Here is a 20243-nt window from a genome sequence, read left to right as displayed (position 1 = left end):
AAGAATTCGTTATTAGCTTCCATCTTAAGGAATACAAAGAGAATATCAAGTTAAATCCAACATAAGCAGAATAAAGGCAATAATAAATTTAGAGTGAAAAAACAAATGAAATAGAAAACAAAAACCAATAGAGAATATCAGTGAAACCAAAAGCTGGTCTTTGAGAAAATCAAAATTAGTAAAATTAATAAACCTTTAGCCTGACTGATGAAAAAAAGACAGTAGACATGATTATCAATATCAGGATCAATAAAGTATTACTAAGGATAGACTCTATAGATATTAAAATGATGATGTGTGAGCATTAATATTGAAATGACATAAACAACTTTATACCAATAAAATCTACAACTTAGATGAAACTGACAGATTCTTTGAATGAACAAACTATCAATGCTCAACCAAGAAGTGAAAAATAACACAAATAATCACATATCTTTTAAGGTAGTTGAATGTATAGTTTTGAACTTTCCCACAATGAAAACTTCAAGCCCAAATGGCATACCAGTGAATATTACCAATTATTAAAAAATAATAATATCAATTCTACATAAACTGTTTCAGGAAAATTGAAGAGGAGAGAGTACTTCCCAAACCATACTACATCCTGCTACCAAAACCAAAAAATTATAAGAAAAAACAACTATACTAACATCCTTTATAAACATAAATAAAAATTTCTATCAAAGTTTTAGCAAACTGAATCTGACAATATCTAAAAAGCATAGTATATTATGACCAACTAGTTTATGTTAAGAGTACAAAGTTGGTTTAATATCTCAAAATCAATCAATATAATTCACCATATTAACTAAAAAAATTATAAAAGTAAAGAAAAAAAGGAGTGCCTTGGGGCTCAGTCAGTTAAGAGTCCTGCTCTTGATTTTATCTCAGGTCATGATCTCACAGTTCGTGAGATTGAGCCCTGTGTTGGGCTCTGCACACAGCCTGCTTGGGATTCTCTCTCCCTCTCTCCGTGTCCCTCCCCCCATCATGTCTCTCTCTCTCTCCCTCTCTCTCAAAAATAAATACATAAACTTAAAAAAAAAGAAAAACCTAAATGGCTATCTTAATAGACGCAGAAAAAGTGTCTGACACTTTTTCAGTCATTCCTGATAAAAGCTCTCCGTAAAGTAGGGATAGAAGGGAACTCTCTTAATCTAATAAAGAACATCAAGGAAAAGTCTATGACTAATATATTAATGGTGAAAGACTAAGTGCTTTCCTCCTCAGATTAAAAACAAGACAAGGACATCTGATCTAACCATTTTTATTCAATATCTTACTGAAGGTTCTAGCCAGTGTAACAGTGTAATAAGGAAATACAAAGAAATGTAAGGCATCCACACTGGAAAAGAATATTTAACATTTCTTTATTCAGACGTAATCATCTATGTAGAAAATCTGATGAAACATCAAAAAACTACATTTACCTAAGTTAGGATTCAAAAGAATATATAAAAAACAATATTACTTACATATTTCAGCTCAATACTATCAGAAATTAACACAAAAAATGTCACTTACAATAGTATCTAAAAATATGAACTCTTTAGGGATAAATTTGACAAAAGATATAAAAGACTGGTACACTGAAAGCTACAAAACAATGAGAAATTAAAGCCCTAAATAAGTGTATATCTTGTTCATTAATCAGAAAACTCACTAATAAGAAGCCAGTTGTCCCCAAATTACTTTATAGATTCAACACAATCCTGATCAAAAATTCCAGAAAACTTGTTAGAAACTGATAAGTTAATATTAAAATTTGTATGGAAATGCAAAGGACATATCACAGAATTGCCAAAGCAAATATTTGCAATAGCAAAGCATAGAATTGCCAAAGAACAACAGAAGAGGACTTCCATTATCCGATTTCAAAACTTCCTATACAGCTACAGTAATCAAGCAGTGTGGGGTTAGAATAAAGACAGACAAATAGATCAGTGAAACATGATAGACTGTCCAGGAATTGATTCAAATATTTACAGACAACAGACTTTTAACAAAGATACAAAAGCAATTGAATGGAGAAAGCATTTTTTCTTGCTTTGTTTTCTTTTTTTTTCCAGACAAATAGTCTGGAAAAATTGGATTTCCATACGTAAAGTAAAAACAAAAAAAAAAAAAAAAGAAAGAAAGAAAAAACCCACTTAAATCTTACCTTACATTACAGGCACAAATTAACTCAAAATAGATCACACAAAATAGCTCAATAATTCAGCTCAAATTATTCAGCTCAATAATAAAAACATAAATAGCCCAATTTAAAACTGGGCAAAATATTTGAATAAATATTTTTTAAAAATATACATATGGATAATAAGTACTGAAAAGATGTTCAGTATCATGTTCAAATCATTAGGGAAATGGAAATTAAAACCACAATGAGATATAACTACATATCAACTAGAATTGCTATAATCAAAAAGACTGACAAAGCCAAGTGATGTGGAGATACCAGGATCCTCATGCATTGCTGATGGGAATGTAAAATGTATAGCCACTTTGGAATACAGGGCAGTTTCTTAAAGTATTAAACATAAACTCATCATACATTCCAGTAATTATATTGTTAGGTATCTACCTACCTACCTATAAGAAATGTCCAAAAAAGACTTGCAAATGAATGTTCATAGCACTGATATCCATAATAGTAAAAAACTGAAAGCAATGCAAATGTCTATCAAGTGATGAATGTATCAGCAAAATATGCATATCTATACCATGGAATATTATTCAACAATCAAAAGGAATGAAATATGAATGCATATAACATAGGTGATCCTCTAGCCATACTCTTAAAACTAGATCATATGATTCCATTCATCTGAAACATCCAGTAAGAATAAATCTATGGAAACAGTAAGCAAATCAGTGGTTCTTTGGGCCTGGGATTTGGAATAAGGAGTAACAGCAAATAGATTTGAGGGATGTTTTGGGTGATGGAAAGTTCTAAAATTATATTTGGGGGGTGTGGGTGGCTCAGTCAGTTAAGTGTCTGACTCCTGATTTCAGCTAAGGTCATGATTTCACGGTTTGTGAAATGGAGCCCTGAGTTGGGCTCTACCTTGAGAGCACAGAGCCTGCTTGAGATTCTCTCTCTCTCTCTCTCTCTCTCTCTGTCCCTCCCCTGATCGTACTCTCTCTCTTTCTCAAAATAAATTAACTTAAAAAAATAAAATAAAATAAAATAAAATTAGATTTGGGTTATGAATGAACAATTCTATAAATTGGCTAACAATTATTTACTTGTCATAAAGGGGGATTTTATTGTATATAAATTATAATAGGCCATAATAAGGCTGTTTAAAAAGACTATATGAATATTTATTTTTATTTTTCCTCCAGATAACCTTAAATAAACTAATAACAAAAGTAAATTTAATGACTTTGTATTAATGATTTTTTTCAGTAGTAACAAGAAATTCTATCAAGAAATAGCCAATCTGGGCCTTTTTTAGTTTGCAGAAGTATATAAACTAATTGATTTTCTTCTTTTGTAAAAAACAAAACTGTAAGTAAGCAAAAAATTTGCAAGACTAATTACTCATTTTCAGCAATTTTACACCACTATATATTTGTCAAACTAGAGAGCCATCCTATAACGTAAATAGATAAAATATTTTAGTTTATTTCGAAAGGTAAAGAAACTTAAGGCAGCATTGAGTTAAATGATTTGTCAAGTCATAGGACCTCAGAATTGGAAGAAAACTTTGTCCCTAGAATAACTACTTACTATTTAATGCCCCTTTACAATCCTTCCTAAGAGCTCATCAAATCTTTGTTGGAACACCTTTCATAGTAGAGAACTTGCTATCCTCAAGAGGGGAAGTTTCCATCTTTGCAAAGCACTAATAACTAGAAGGACCAAACATGGACCTTCTATAGCTTCTATCCATAATATGAAGTCAGTTGGTGGAAAGAGATTTATACCAATCTCCAGATATCCTGGCTTCCACTACTTCACACAAATGTACCACACAAGTATCGCATATAAAAAAATGTGGATTGACACAATCCAAATCTCCATCATATATGAATTCCTTGAGATGTGGGACAGAGTTCATCATATATACCATTGTATCCATAGAATCCATCACTGCATCTGGCAATTTAGGTGCTCAATCAATGATTTTGAACTAAACTGATAATTTTATAACACAAAACAAGCATATGTAAATCGCCTGAGCAATTTTTCCACATCTGTATTCCATACACATTTATTTAGTGCTACTGTTTTGCAGAAATTAACATCCCTTCTTATTATATGTGACATACAAACAAAACATAAGAAAGTGTTAGACTAGGTAAGTTAGGGACTAGGTGACAAAGTTAGTGATTTTATTGATGTGACCAAAAATGACCCTGCAACATGCCACATGATGTACAATGAACTTTGCTTTACAACCACTTTTATTATTAGAAAAGAATATTTTGACAGCCTACGTCACCTAATTTAGAATCCAACTTATTAGAAGGCTTAATTCATGAGAGGTTTTATTTTGAATTGCACAGTGATTACATGAGTCCTAGAAATAACCAACATAACCTGAATTATTAGGGTGAGAATAATACCTGTCATGTTACATATGGAAAGGCAACATGTTGCAGTGCAATAACACACACATTTTAGAAGTCAAAAGACCTATATGCCTGGCTTCTATTAGCTATAGGCAACTCATGCAATAACTTCACTTTGCTCATCTATGACAACAACAGCATTACAAATCCTGCTACATATGCATCAAAATATAATCATAAAGATCAAACAAGATGGTATGAAGGCAATTGGGAAACTGAAGTGCTAAACAAAAGTGACAGAGAAAGATTGCATTAAATTGCTGGAGATTTGCTTATCCATATTTATTAAATTACATAACATAATGCTTTGATAACCAAAATGTTCAATTCCCTGTGAAATAGCAAGTTTGTTCTATTTTTTCATGTCAGCAATTTTACAAATGGCTGTCATTATTCAATAGGAAACACTATGCCTTAAATACTAGAACAAGTACTTTATACCAAGAGAGTGCAGAGTAAAAAGATTCTTTCCTTGTAATAAGCACTTGATAAATATATTCATTTGAAGAGATGCTCTCTGACATCCTTAAATTATCATTTGGGAGAAAATTAATCCTATGGCAACTTCCAAAAATTATTTGTATCTTCACTGATTTTTTATTTAAAATTTAGCATAATTCTTAATTGGTTTTTTGAACCTTGAACACTGTTGGGAATCTGACAAAAGTTAGAAAATCTAGTAAAAAGCATATATGCACGCACATTTTAAATTCTGCTTACAGTATCAGTAGATTCAGAGGCTCTGCAGCCTAAGAATTGAGGTACGGTCCACAGATGCCAGGTTCAGAACCTCTGTTTCAAATTTTCATGAACATTCTTAATTATACAATTAAAGGCTATAGAATAAGTGAAGCTCTCCCCAAGGCCCTCCCCTTTCTTTGGTTCTTTAAACAACATTTCTTTACATTTGCAAATTTGCAGCTTTTATTCTTACCATAGTGGTGTATCCAGCAAACAAACAACACAAAGTCATTATTCAATATGAGACAGCACTTGTAAATAGTAATGAGGTGGAAAATTAATTAAATGTGGCTGAAAATTATAAATTATTTAACGTTACTTCAAAATTCTGTCAGTAAATAAAGCTGCAGGATGGGGAGTCTTTCTGGAAGCACTTTACCTTTTGCAAAAGTATCTCTAGAATTCAAAATAGCAGCCACACAAATGTTTCAGGAACTTAGGTCAAAGCCTTTTTATTCCTCTCTTTGGAAATTAGCAATAGTGCTGGTTCCAAATACTTTGCACAGTTCCTATAAATCTTGTGATATGTTATAAATGAATCTGGTAAGTAAATTTATGAAGGTATTGAAGGCCCCAGCCCTCTTTGCCAGGCCCTTAGAGGAATTTGACTCTCCAACAATACTGCTAATTAAAATCTTGCCTACAGACAACCAAATTCAGTGTGTTCAGGGATATTTTCCGTGAAAGTAACACCACAATTTTAACATTAAAAAAGTGTTTTAATTCTCAACCACTTTAATGCAAATACAATCACCAGCATAACTGAGATCTTTCCCTGGATGAATCAGGTAACTAAGCCACATATACAGAAAAAAATGCTTTTGGTGATGGAAAAATGGAAAACATACCTGAATCAATCTCTTTTATAGTTCTCTTCAGCTAAAGTATTTCACAGTAAAACTACAATCAGATTTTTATTTTTCATCTGGAGAGAGCTTTTACACATGACACACTAGGAAAATCTGTTTTGAGCTTAAAATTGATATCTGCTTACATTATAACAGATTGTGTAATCACTGGATCTAAAACACTCAGCAGCCTGCCTGTGCTTAGGAAACAAGGATTCATGTCCTACAGGCAGTCTGCTTGTCAGGTTTTTTCTAGGGAATTAGTCCTCATTTCCGTCCTTCCTGATCCTTAAAAAAAACAGATTTTTTTTTCCCCCAGAAAGTAAACTTGTTGAAAGATTTTACTTTCTCAAACACCTATGGCCAAAATATATCCTGTTTACTGGCCAATAATGCAAACATCTAATATTGTATGTTAGGAAGTACTCTGCTTTCTGTCTTTAGAAAAACCTTCATTTTAAGTGAAAATAAGGAGAAAGTTGAACAAAGAATTTGGCAACTAAGGAGATTTGACATCTAAGTATTTTTTAAACATTTTAAAATTTGTAATAGAAATATATTCTTGATTCCAAATGCCTTTCCTTGATGCCAAATAAACAATTTAGATACTATTTTCAAAATCTTATGGGCAGAAATATGTCTTTAAACAATTAGCAAGAAGTGCCCATCCCCAAGTAAAAGGGTATTTCTTTTCCTCAGGCCACAGAGTAAGATTCCAAGCTTTGCATCTCAAAAGTGGATGACATATGTTTTGGTACAATAAGGAAATTTTAGGAAGGTGGCAGAAGGAAAAAGTGTCTCTCATGCCTGCTTGGAATTTAAGCAGCCGGTTATGAAAAGCCAGCTAGCTCTAGAGCAATGTCCAGAAAGGTGTTTTTTGTACCATGCTCTCGCCCTATCTGGTTGCCTTCTTCCCCCCTACAGGAAATTCCAGTACCATTTGGTTCTCTGTGCCCATGCCACTACAAAATCTGCACAATAAATGCCAATAAATGACCAGAATTATACATTTGAGGTCTGTAAAATGGGATGACCAGGTCTGCTCTGTTCTTCTCCATATCCCTGTAATCTAGTACCTAGCCTTACTCAGAACAGATGCTCAGTCCATACTGATGACAAAATGAATGAATGTTGACTGAAGACAGCTTGAAAGTATTTATCCTTTCAAGGGCTTATGTGATTTAACAAGTGTCAGAGTCTCAAGCTGAAGTGATAAAGATTAGAAGGTGAATTTCAATGATCAATCAGCCTGATGGCAGAAGCATAGGAGTCCCAGGAGACCATCAAAGGCTCAAGGATCACTCCATGTCACTTACAATTAGAGATGGTTCAGTCTCTATGGGTAAGTGTGCCCTGTGTGTCTTATAGTCCTTAGTTAGGGGCTAGAAAAAACACTAGGCCTACCTCCAATTAATCTCTCCCTCATGTCAGAGAACAAAATAGATTTTTAATGTTTATTTATTTATTTATTTTGAGAGAGAGAGAGACAGAGAGAGACAGGGTGAGCAGGGGAGGGGCAAAGAGAGAGAGAGGGAGAGAGAGAATCCCAAGTAGGCTCCACCCTGTGAGCACAGAGCCAGATGCTGGGCTAAAACTCACAAACTGTGAGATCATGACCTGAGTCAAAATCAAGAGTGGGACGATTAACCGACTGAGCCACCCAGGAGCCCTAAGAATAAAATACTTTTGTACTATAGTATTCATGTTTGTTCAAGCCCAATCCCCAATGTGACAGTACTTGGAGGTGGGGCCTTCAGGAGGTGATTAGGCCATGAGGGTAAAGTCCTCGTGAATGGGATTAATGCCTTTTATAAAAGAGGCCCCAGAAAGCTCCTTTGCTCTCTTCCACCATGTGAAGTTACAGTGAGAAGATAGCCACTTGTGAACTAGGAAGTGGCTCCCACCAGACACCAAATCTGGACTTCCCAGCCTCTAGAACTATGGAAAATAAATGTCTGTTGTTTAAACCAGTCAGCCTATGGTATTTTTGTCACAGCAGCTCAAATGAACTAAGACATATGACAAAACCTGGGAGGTGGGCTGGAAGTAGATAGTAGACACTGAGGAGGAGAGAGCTTCCCAGAGAACTTGAAAGAAGTCTGTGTAGGGGCGCCTGGGTGGCGCAGTCGGTTAAGCCTCCGACTTCAGCCAGGTCACGATCTCGCGGTCCGTGAGTCGAGCCCCGCGTCGGGCTCTGGGCTGATGGCTCAGAGCCTGGAACCTGTTTCCGATTCTGTGTCTCCCTCTCTCTCTGCCCCTCCCCCGTTCATGCTCTGTCTCTCTCTGTCCCAAAAATAAATAAACGTTGAAAAAAAAATTAAAAAAAAAAAAAAGAAAGAAGTCTGTGTGATCCTTTCTTCATCACTAGGCACCTTTTCTCTATTTTCCTTCTGACTTGTTCACTAATTTAGGGTCCAGATCTAAACACCTCTGGACAGACTACAGTAAGCTATCCTTTTTTTAATGCTTATTTATTTTTGAGAGAGATATATAGAGAGAGGGAGAGATCTTGAGTGGGGAAGAGGCAGAGAAAGAGAGAGAGAGATACAGAATCAGAAGCAGGCTCAAGGCTCTGAGCTATCACCTGAGCAGGGCTCAAACTCATGAGCTGTGAGATCATGACCCAAGCTGAAGTTGGTTGCTCAACAAACTGAGCCACCCAAGCCCCCCAGTAAGCTAACATTTTTGAGCAATTACTATCTGCCCAGCCTTGTTCTAAGTGCTTGTCATACAATCTACGCAATAATTCTAAAAACAGGTATTATGTAACCTCCCCCTTCCCCACTCCATGAATGAACTATGCCCAAAGTAACGCAGCTTATAAGAAATAGAGCCAGAGAAACAAAATAAATAACAATTATTGATAGCTCATTATGTATTAGGGCTTTATATACAGTATTTCATTATTTCTCACACAATCCTATGAAACACATACTTCTATTATTTCCATTTTACAAATGTACAAAATTGGACTTGAAATGGTTTTGTAACTTACCCATACCTACACAGCTAATAAGTGACAGGGCCAGCCTAGGGATGCAGGATTCCAAGTTCCTTCCATTTACCCAGTCCTCTGTCCTCATCACACACAGGTTCCAGGATTATAAAAAGGCTAACATTTATGGAATCCCTATTACATGTCAGGTATGCTCCTAAATACCTATATTAACTCAGTTGATCCTCCATGAGCTGGGTATAATTACTGTTACTATTACTGATGCCATTTTGCATTTGAAGAAATTGAGGCAAACCAATTTTCTCAGACACATGATGAAAAAATGTCTACGCTTAGGCTTGGACCCAACAGCTTATCTTCAGACTCCATGCTCTGAACTATTGTATCATTATGCTGCTTCTGAATGTCCATATGACTAAATTTAAATAGCACTTATTTAGAAATCATATTCATATACCCACTAGAAGTTAACCCTAAGTCCAAAGCATTTTATCATATTCCAGGTAAGTTTTATGCAAAAATAGCATAGCTTCCCCATTTCCTATATTTCCATGGTAAAGCTGGGGTGGAGAGGACTTCAAAAAATTTAAAGGGCCAGACACTTGTTTAGAGACAAGACAGGAGAAGCTGGAATATTGACACCTTTTGTCTACAGGAAGCTTGGGAAGACATTCCTGCTTCAGCACCCCTCCTGGCTGAGGACAAGGAAGGGTTGGAGAAGTGTGTCCAGCTGGAGAAGTGAGAGTGAGGCACTGAGCTGTGAAGAAACTGCTAGATGGAGTTAATCCTGGTAGAAAGTTCTTTGGAATCCCACCCCAAAGATGGAGCAGGTAGTGAGACATCTTCAGCTAACTTCCCTTTCAGGGAGATAGCAGGGAGCTGGAAACTCCAGGCCTTTCCTTCCAATATAGCACCCTGGACCTCAATCTTCTACTTGTGTCCTTTCATCTTTGGTCACACCTCACTTAGAACTTGCTCCCTGGCAGCAAAAGGCAGAAGTCATTCTGTATTTGCACTGTGTATCATTATTATTATTTTGTTAATTAGCTGAATTGATAGAGCACTGAATTAAACCAAATTAGCAACTTTTTCCATGGGTATGCCCCCATCTGTAATAGTTACACTCTTTTAAAGTATTATCAACTAATCCCTAGAGAAACTGGGATGGAGGGAGGAGAATATTTATTTATTGGTTGATTTATTGATTGATTGATTTAATATTATTTATTTCATCTCCATTTAGAAAAGGTGTGTGCTGTGTACTTTATTTCTAACTCTCAGCAGGTTTCACATGATCATGACTTACAGAAGTGATGAAAATATGTTAATTAACAAGGTTGTAACTCCCTAGCTGTGCTCTTAGTGTGATTCATGCTGCATATTAGTGGGAGGTGGGGGGAGAAGGTTAAATGATATGCAATGTTTTACACTGCATAATAATTGTTACATTTTGACATGAAATCAAACATACCAATACTAGAAAAGGAGTGCCCCAAATGCCCGCTCAAAGAGCCAGTGGTGTTTTTGAGGAATTTTAAGCTCCCTGGATTATAGGATGCCATGAATAAGAGGATGAATGGTAGGTAGGTTGGCTGGGGAAGTTTGACCCAAAAATCTGGTGCAACATTCCACAAAAATAGGATAGTTATTAACAAGTGGCAACAGTGGGGAAATGATTACTGTGGGTTTGAAACAAAAAATTAGTAAATCATAACACTAAATGGAGAGGCCTGTGGCAGGTCTTGGAAGTGAGTTTAGAATTCTGCAGAACTGAGCTGTGGTTGCAAGTGAGAAGCAGGCTGGTGGGCCCCCATGGCACTTGACTCTGCCTGGCCCTGGGTGCTTCAGGGAGAAGAAGCCTGCAGTACAGCCTAGAATCTTTCCTGCCAGTACAGTATACCAAGCCTTGCCTCCTTTCTTCTCTTGCCTTCAGAGCCACCTCTGCAGCAAACCCCAGGCTGAGAAGTGCTCTGGGGACCTGGGCTCCACCACTGGGTTGCACCAGCAAGGAGGGTGCAGCTTCCTTGGTGAACTCGGTTGAGGCGGAGGGGGAAAGAAGGGGCACCCTGGCTGTGTTTGAAGATGTGTGGTCCACAACATATACCACTTACTTGATTGTTTCCTGATACCTGAAAACAGTAAAGATCTACATGTTACGTGAAAATGTACCGTATTGAAAAATAAAAACACAACCCACAAATCGCACAAAAATTCGTATAAGCATGATTGTTTTACAAAAGGAGGCAAGAACGCATTAGAAACGGGGTGTTATATGATTGAAACAGTCTGCAACGCATAAATGTTTCTAAAACTCTCCCAGAATTCCTGCCTGGTTTGTTTAGAATCCAGATGGTCCGCATTGTGTATTTTCATGTAACCAGCCATCCTAGCTGCTTGGGAATCCTGTGATGAAGGTCACTAAACCGACTGCTGGCTTCACAATAGACAAATGACAGAAAATTAGGCATGAAGAGATGACAGAATCTCCTTCCTTTCCATACTAAACGTCTTGAATGTGAAGACTTGCTATCAATTTTAAGAGGAAAGTTTTTTGTTGGAGGTGAGCACCAAAATAGCATTGATTTATGACAAACCTATACCAATTCCATTAAAATGAACACAGTAGTTTCAGGCACTAATAAGTTATTACAACACTAGGTAATAAGGCAGTTCCCTTCATGACTTGCTTTATAGCATGGGTGCTGACTGGGCTCCTTCAGTTTTCCTGGCTACTGTTAAGATTATGCTCACAAAAACATACATAGATGATACTCTTTTTTATATAATACAGCATTTCAGATTAAAAAAAATTTTTTAACGTGTATTTATTATTGAGAGACAGAGAGACACAGAGCGTGAGCAAGGGAGGGGTAGAGAGAGGGGGAGACACAGAATCCGAAGCAGGCTCCAGACTCTGAGATGTCAGCACAGAGCCTCACGCGGGGCTTGAACTCACAAACTGCGAGATCATGACTTGAGCCGAAGTTGGTTGATTAATCAACTGAGTCACCCAGGCGCCCCCAGATTTTTTTAATGTTAAGACTGAAATGAATGCAAAGAAAACAGGCCAGGGTATTCAGAGAGGAAAACTAAACTCAGTAGATGCCAATGTCACAGCTGTGAAGATAACCCTTGGGGGTTCTCCTGGGTGGTGTCAGCAGAGGGAAGCCTATAAAATCTCAATCTGTTTTTGTATGAGCAAAGACATGCCTCATAAGTTGAAGCAGGGATTTAAATTAAAGTCCTGCTCAAGCTGAATTGTCTACATGTGGATAGGAATATCTCAAGATCGACTGTATAATCAAGTTCTAAATGTTATATTCTGGTGTAGGGGTCTACAGGAGTTTTAAAGCGAGTCAGTTCTTCACTAAGAACCATCACTATAACTCTGACCTACCTCCTTCTTGATGCTTCAGATTTCTCTCTTGGAAACTGGAGGAGAACAGAAGATTCCCTGGGTCTATCCATATCTAAAATTCTATCACTCCACAAGTATACACTGGAGCCATGGAAGCCTCACTAGGTGGTTGGGGGACCAGGTGGCAAACGGCAGCCAGACTCTGAAAAGAAGTGAAGGGTATAAAGTTTGATAAAGCCTGTGTTTAAGATGTGGAATAGATGCAGCCTAAGTCACAAATAAGATAAGTTTGAGAAAGCCAATAAGGAAACCATACTTTTATCGTATAGATTAAAAAATTTTATTAAGTACCTCCTCACCTTGCCAGGTACTTGGAACACAGAGGAGGTGGATTCCCTGCTTTTACCTTCCTTACAGTGTATTAGAGACATAGACAAGCAAATATGAAGCAGAATCAACAAAGGACGTGCAATGTAGATATTGCTAGGTGGTAAAGTCATGGGTGATGTTTATGATTTTATTGTTAATTCTGTTTTGTAAGTCATCCAAAATAAAATGCATTTTTGTAATGAAATATATTATTAATTTTTTTAAGTTTAGTTATTTTGAGAAATACAGACACAGTGCAAGTTGGGGATGTGCAGAGAGAGAGGGAGAGAGAGAATCCTAAGCAGGCTTTGTACTGGCAGCTGACACAGGGCTTGAACTCTTGAAACAGAAAGATCATGACCTGAGCCAAAACCAAGAGTTGGACACTTAACCGACTAAGCCACCCAGGCACCCCAGTAATGAGAAAATACTTTTTAAAAATAAGAAAATATATTTTAGAAGGACACTTCACATAAACATTAGATTTTATGTTAGCAGGGTGGTATTATAAAATCCTTTGAGAGTTAACAGAAGAGCTACCTGAAGCTCAAGTTAAGTAGCTTATTAAGATCACAGAGCTATAGTGAAAAACCAGAACACTGGCATGCACATAAGTATATCTTACCAAAGTTTTGTTTGTTTGTTTGTTTGTTTTAAGCAGGAGAGCTAGGATTAAAGCTAAATCCTCTAAGTCTCCAAATCCCAGGCTCTTTCTACCACCTGACAGTGTCTACTAATAACAATATGCAATCTCGAGGATCAAGGTAAGAACTGTAATACATTCAGTCATAAAAAATGAAATGGGAGAAACCTGTGTAAAAAAAACTTCTTCAAAAATTTGAGTCTTACTGTCTTGCTTTTACTCTCCTGTATCACTCTTAATTTTTTTAAATTTCTTCCTTTCAATGTTTTCTTCTATCTCTATTAAAGACATAAATAATATTTGGGAAAGACATAAAGGGAAAAAATAACATATTCCCACTATACTAAAATGACTATTGTTGATAATGTGGAATGTTTTTTTTTCCCTAGAGTTGTAGGGGCTTTAAAAATTATTATAATTATACTGATACCTAATTACAAGTCTTTGGTGGATTTCTGCTGTAATTACCCAAAGTTATCATTAAAAATTTAGTCAACAATAAGGGAACAGCCCCAAACTAAAAGATTAAGAAATATATCAAATAAACAATCTAAGATCAACACTTCCATAACACTATGCCATTAAACACTAGACACGTGAGAGGATCATTCAGAAAAAGGTTTAGTGGTAAGACAAATTTAGGGAACATTTCAGATTCTTATCCCATTTTTGGAGATTCACAGTGCACTTTGCAAAAATCTGAGAGAAGCAGTGTTTAAGGAAGAAAAAACTTCTTTAAATTTTAACTCAACATTTCCTAAATTTATTTGTGCATAAAATTTTAAAAAATATTTTACACTCATTAGTGCCTTTTGGAATAGGAACAAACTTGAGGATACACTTTTCCAGTTCTTTCCAGTGCTAGATTTTAAACGACAACGTTATTAGACCTGACTACCCATGCCATACAGTACCCAATAGGAAAAGACAAGCAGCTTCCAAGATCAGTTGGGCCAGAAGCGAGAGGAAAGTGGGGACACTGTGGAACTCTGTGCACTTGGAAAATACATCTAGAAATGCAGCATTCAGCATTCCATCCTTCCAATCTTTAAAGTGTCTGTTTAACAAAATATTTCAAGATTCTAAATTTTCCCTGTCAGAGATGTCAGCCAATGAAAGAAGCCTGGAGAAATCACTAGCAGAAGGTGAAACATTGACATTATTTGATGATTCTTCCTTTATTCTTATACATTTCCTTCTTAACTTTGGGGCCTTAAAAGCATTCTTGTTTTGTTTCACCCTATTCCTATCTCTATATTCAAGTACAAAAGTCTGTTGATCCTACATGTAGCATATCTTTCATGTTCTTCCTTTCGTCTCTATCCCACCCTCTTGCTTATTTACTTAATAATTCTCCTTTGGGCACCTACTCCATTCTCCATGAGACATTTGCCAGAAATGTGGTATCTGCCCTGGAGAAGAACACACCTAGTCGGGGGAGACTCATTCAGGGTTATCATCTCTCACCAATACCACTGTATTAGATCTTTCTTGCCCTCAGGCCCTTGTACTCTAGTGTATCCTCTAAAATTCCCATACTTATCCATTCAAAACCCAAATATGATCATGTCACTCTCTGTCCTGAAGTCAAATAATGGCTGCCAAATGTTATCTATGTACATTTAGGTTGAACTACATAAAACTGTCAATATTCCTACTAAGATGACAATTTTGCGTGGTTCAACACAATAAAATGAAATTTCCATTTTTCCATTTGTTGGCTACCGTTTTATATGAAAATCTTGAGAAGGATCTTTTCCAAATCTGAAAGGCATTTTAGGTATCATCAAAAATATAGACTATGAGGCATAAATAAAATCTGTTTTGTGAGCCCCAAATCAAAAGCCATAGGGCACACTCTTCAATTACTGGCAGTGATTTAAAATCCAGACGCTTCTCACATGGACAACTCTGTGGTTTACTCTAGCATCAACTCCTGCTACATATACCCATAACCCAATAAACTTCCTGCATGTTCCAGTTTTTTTCTTCATGTTCTACTTCCTCCTTGGGTTATTATGAGGATTAAAAAGTATACATAAAAGAATAATCTATGTAAAGTAGGTGACAGATTACATTTACTATTAGCAATAGGCCTAATTCTCACTTTTGTAAAAACAAACAAACAAACAAACAAACAAACAAACTTCACTTACAACCCCATTGGAAGTAATCTCTCTGCACTGTTCTCCTAGCATTTCCTTTGTATCTCTAATAAAGCACATATCAGGGTCTATCTTGACTTAGAATTATTTATGCATGTGTCTATTTTCTACCCTGGATTATGGACCCCTTCTGAGCAGGGATCATATTTTATTCATGTTCTCACCTACATTGGGCAGAGGGCCTTGCACTGTGAAAGCAGTTTGCCATGCAAAAAGCACTATCAACTTGATGATGATTTGCATCAAGCATATGCTGAATTGTATTGAATTCTTTGTTAGTGAGGGTCAATACCACTCCTCTCTGGGAATAGTGGTCATAAAGTTAGAAGTTAGGAAATTCTTCTTTCAATGAGAAGGACTGCCTGGATGGCAGATATCTGGAACCCAAATGCATTGTTCTCCCTAGTACAATTCTACTTTCCTAAAGGTGGCACTATCTTTTTGCCTTAATCACAGTGTAAGTAAATAGTCACCTTTCCTAATGCAACATTCATTTCCTCTCTTATGGTTTCTTAGACAAAGACATGAATGCATAAAATCCCAATTATCTAAGTAATTGGGACAGTGAAGAGTTAAGGAAGCATTCAAGAAAATGCATGGTCTATGACTTCTTTTTCAGTGTTTTGAGAATTCAAAGCTATTGAGAAGGGCAAACCATGGAGGGCTATTCCTGTGAATTAATTCTGCTCTTAGCCCAAGACTTTCCTTCACACTTAAGGAGAATAACATCCATGGAAGTCAAGAAACACGCTCAAAAATATTGTGGTGAGGCAACATTTCTGCTGTGATGGATTTAGGCCAACCTATATGGAAAGCAAGGGGTCACTTTGAGATGGTTCCAGAATCTTTTAATTTTAGGCATCATATTTTTCTGATCCCAGAAGTTATGTTACCCTTGCTGTCAAAAAACTGACAGAAGGACAGTCCAGGATAGACAGGAGAGTAAAATTGTAGCTTTAAATGCTGTTCTATGAGATGCTGCTCCTGGTGGTTTCCAGAAAGCCAGAAAGGCATTAAAACCAAAGACTGCTATGGAGAAGGTCACTTTGAAACTCAAGTTTTGAGAGCATCATATGGTATTTTAGACATTAGAGGAGATAATCTTTATTGTTCTATGGAACTTGCAGCTGATAGGACCAATTGCAAAATGCTAGGCAACCTTGACTCACCTGACATGGAACCAGAGGAGCCAGAGACATGAAAGCGTTCATTTTTATCTCCTTCCTCTTCATCACACTTGCTACTTGTTCACCATGTCAGCTATGTAGGAATCAAACCTCTTTAACCACACTCCCTTCCCCATTTAATTACCTCCCTATCACAATCTTCTGCCTCCCACAAACAGCCTTAGCATCCTTCCCTGCATAAATCTAGCCACATCCAGATTCATTTCAGCCATATCCCTTACCCCTTATCTGTTCCAAAATACGGAAAAGAAAGAAAAACTCCTTAACATTCTAAATCACAGATGGCAGGAAATCACATGTGTTAAAATTAAGTACAAATATACCTGACACCTCATCAGAGGCAGTAAAGTGCTATGGTTAAGAGGGAAAACTGATGCCAGACTCTGTGGTTCAAACCTTGGTTATACTACTCCATCATTTAACCTCTGCATACCTCAGCTTACCCAACATTAAATTAAGAATGGTGTTGAGGGGCGCCTGGGTGGCGCAGTCGGTTAAGCGTCCGACTTCAGCCAGGTCACGATCTCGCGGTCCGTGAGTTCGAGCCCCGCATCAGGCTCTGGGCTGATGGCTCGGAGCCTGGAGCCTGTTTCCGATTCTGTGTCTCCCTCTCTCTCTGCCCCTCCCCCGTTCATGCTCTGTCTCTCTCTGTCCCAAAAATAAATAAAAACGTTGAAAAAAAAATTTAAAAAAAAAAAAAAAAAGAATGGTGTTGATACCAATTGCATTAGTTAGGATAGTGAAAAAATAACAGCCCCCTAAATGAAAACAGAAGTTTACTTCTCTCTGATGGGGGACTGTGGGGCTGATGAGGTGGTTGTGTGATTATGGGATTAGGTTCCTCTGTCTTATTAAGAACCAACCACCCAACAAACCTTTCAGTATAAAAAGCTACATAATAGAACAGTGTTGAGCAATAGAATTTTTCTGCTATTTTCAGAAAAATCAATATGTATACATCAAAGTATTAACTAGGAAATTAGGAAATTGTGGAATTCAGAAAAATCAATGTTTGCTTTGGCATATATTTGAAAGGAACTGAATTTCTTAACAAAGAGAGATGACAATTATAGACCTATTTTCTTTACAAAAGATCAAGGGATTTAATTTGTTGGCCAAATTGTTCACTAACATTTATGGGTACTTCTAAGAGAACAAAGAGATTCTTCTAACCAAAGTGTGGAAACCGAAGTAAAACAAGTAAAGGCAATCTTTTTAACCAACAAGTGGCAAAACTTTGGCCATATCAGATGTGTATAAAGTACAGGCTTTTCTCATATAAGGACTCATTAGGTTCTTAAGGTTATCACTGGCCCTTTGGGACAGTACAGAAAGCTTATTTCTGTACCCAACAGATGAATGTCTACTATCATGGAGTTTTACTACAATATTGCAGACTTAGGTAGAACAGAGTACTGGTTTTGGAGTTAGATCATTTGAGTTTATATTCTAACCTTACTTATTGTCTGTATGACCTTGAGCAGGTTCTTAACCTCTGCATGTATTAGATTTGTCATCTGAAAATAGGAACAATAATCATACATGCCCCATAGAGTAATTATGATGATGCATTAAAAATAATATGCATAAAGTTTTTAGAGCAGAAGCATTGAGGAGTTGTTGGCTATTTAATTATTAACATTACCCAAGTCTTTTAAAGGTTTTACAGCATTACAGACATTAACTTCTTACTTTTACACAGCTTTACCAGTCACAAAATTCTGTTGTATACACTATCTTATTTGATTGTCACGATTTCGTCACTACAGTTTTCAGGGACAATACTCCCATTTTAAAGGCAAGAAAACTAAAGCTTAAAAAGAGGAAATAACTTTCATAAGGTTGCCAACCCCCCAAACCAATGGGCTCGAGTCAATAACTTGGTATTCTTGCAAGTTAGCTTCCCTTGGCTGTAATCAGAGGAACAATGGTGGCAATGATACATGAGCCTTAGATGATATGGTCCAGATAGCTCCTTCTATGGACCATGACACATAGCCATGCTTTCCTTGACACCCCTGACTGGGCCAGGGAGAGCACATGACTTTACAGCAGTGCAAAAGCTCTGCCCAAACAAAGATGACAGCCACTTTCTGTTTTCTCCTTTGGAAATTTGAGCATTTCTAGTTGTGACAGCTGATGTTAGAAAGAGCTTCACCTCTACCTCATAATCTTTATCACTTTCACCTCAATTTCTTAAAACAGACAATTTTCTTAATAACGAAAACTCAACTTTAAGGACCCTCTTCAAACCTAATTGTTATCCCTAAGCCCATCTGAACAGAAATTCTAGAGATGCCACTGAAAGGAGACTGAAAAGTATAGCAAGGGAGGCCAGGGGCACTCAGGGAAGGGCATGTTTTTCATGAAGACTGCCTAATAGTGATAAAACTATTGCTGGGTAACATAGCAGAAATTTCAAGAGCAGAGCAAGAAATCGAAATCTAAATTCTAAATCATGGTAAAGGCAAAGTTCAACAAAATTTTACTTTATATGGACAAGAAGTTATCTTAGTTCTAGATTGTAACTCAGTGTTGAATCCTACTTATTTGGGAACCCATGACTCTTCCCTTAGGGCCCACAGGTCTCTTTTGCTATTACAGAAGTGTCTCAAAGTAACTCAATGATGTCTCTTACACAAGTGTCTGTAACTAACTCAATGGCATCTCTGTTTCTTGCAACCAAAGACCGAGACAAAAAGAAATGTAAATTATTAATTAAGATCTCTGTTAGGGTTTTAAAACAAAAATACCCTATATTTTACATATGAAACCATACAAACAGAGATGCACAGAAAGCTGATCTGCCATGAGAGGCACAGAAAAAACCAGGAAAACATGCAGAGAGTCAGAATCTCTGAGTTCAGCTGCTCCTTCCCTTGAGTTTTCAGAGACATCCAATGGCCTTATAGCAAATTCTCTTTTTTTTCCCTAAGCTAGCTTAAGTTAGATTTCTGTAGTTTGCAACCCCAAATAGAGCTAATGTCTAGATTTCTCATCCCAGAATTCTTTGGGGGAATTCAACTAGATAAATTCTGGATATGTAATTCAAATATGAACACACATATATATGGGCCTGAACAAGCTATCTTAGAAATGTAGGAAAGCATTAGGTCACACTGAAAACCCAGAATTTAACCTTAACTGCCTGATTTTGAAAAGATAGTCATGCATACAAGTGATATCCAACTAGAAAATTAATTGTTAGTAGAAAAATGTTCTATAAATATTGTAATGTTTCTGAGTAAAGAGCACTGGCACCTGGGTTAAAGGATGACTGAATAGCAACCCTAAATATAGAGCCCTCCAGAGAGCTGGACAAATTTGTTTACATTCCAGGGTGGTGAAGGTAGTAAGGTAGAGACCTTCCCATGCTCCGAGAGCATTTGTTT

The 20243-nt window shown here is 36.8% G+C and overlaps 1 long non-coding RNA gene across 2 annotated transcripts in view; it reads right to left on the bottom strand.

Moving 5' to 3' along the window:
• Positions 1–20243, bottom strand: part of LOC115514110 — a 352463-nt gene that overhangs the window by 189643 nt on the left and 142577 nt on the right. The window contains exon 5 of one of the 2 annotated variants that reach the window (XR_003968879.1): positions 12536–12689. The exons of the other annotated variant lie outside the window; for it this stretch is intronic. This is a non-coding gene — a long non-coding RNA (uncharacterized LOC115514110). Of the gene's footprint in view, positions 1–12535; positions 12690–20243 lie in introns of those variants that run through there. 2 annotated transcript variants of the gene reach the window in all.

The sequence above is a fragment of the Lynx canadensis genome, chromosome B2, assembly GCF_007474595.2.
Source record: "Lynx canadensis isolate LIC74 chromosome B2, mLynCan4.pri.v2, whole genome shotgun sequence".
Taxonomy (NCBI): Eukaryota; Metazoa; Chordata; class Mammalia; order Carnivora; family Felidae; genus Lynx; species Lynx canadensis.
Note: the sequence above shows the minus strand (reverse complement) of the source record. Positions and strands in the feature narration are given on the sequence as shown.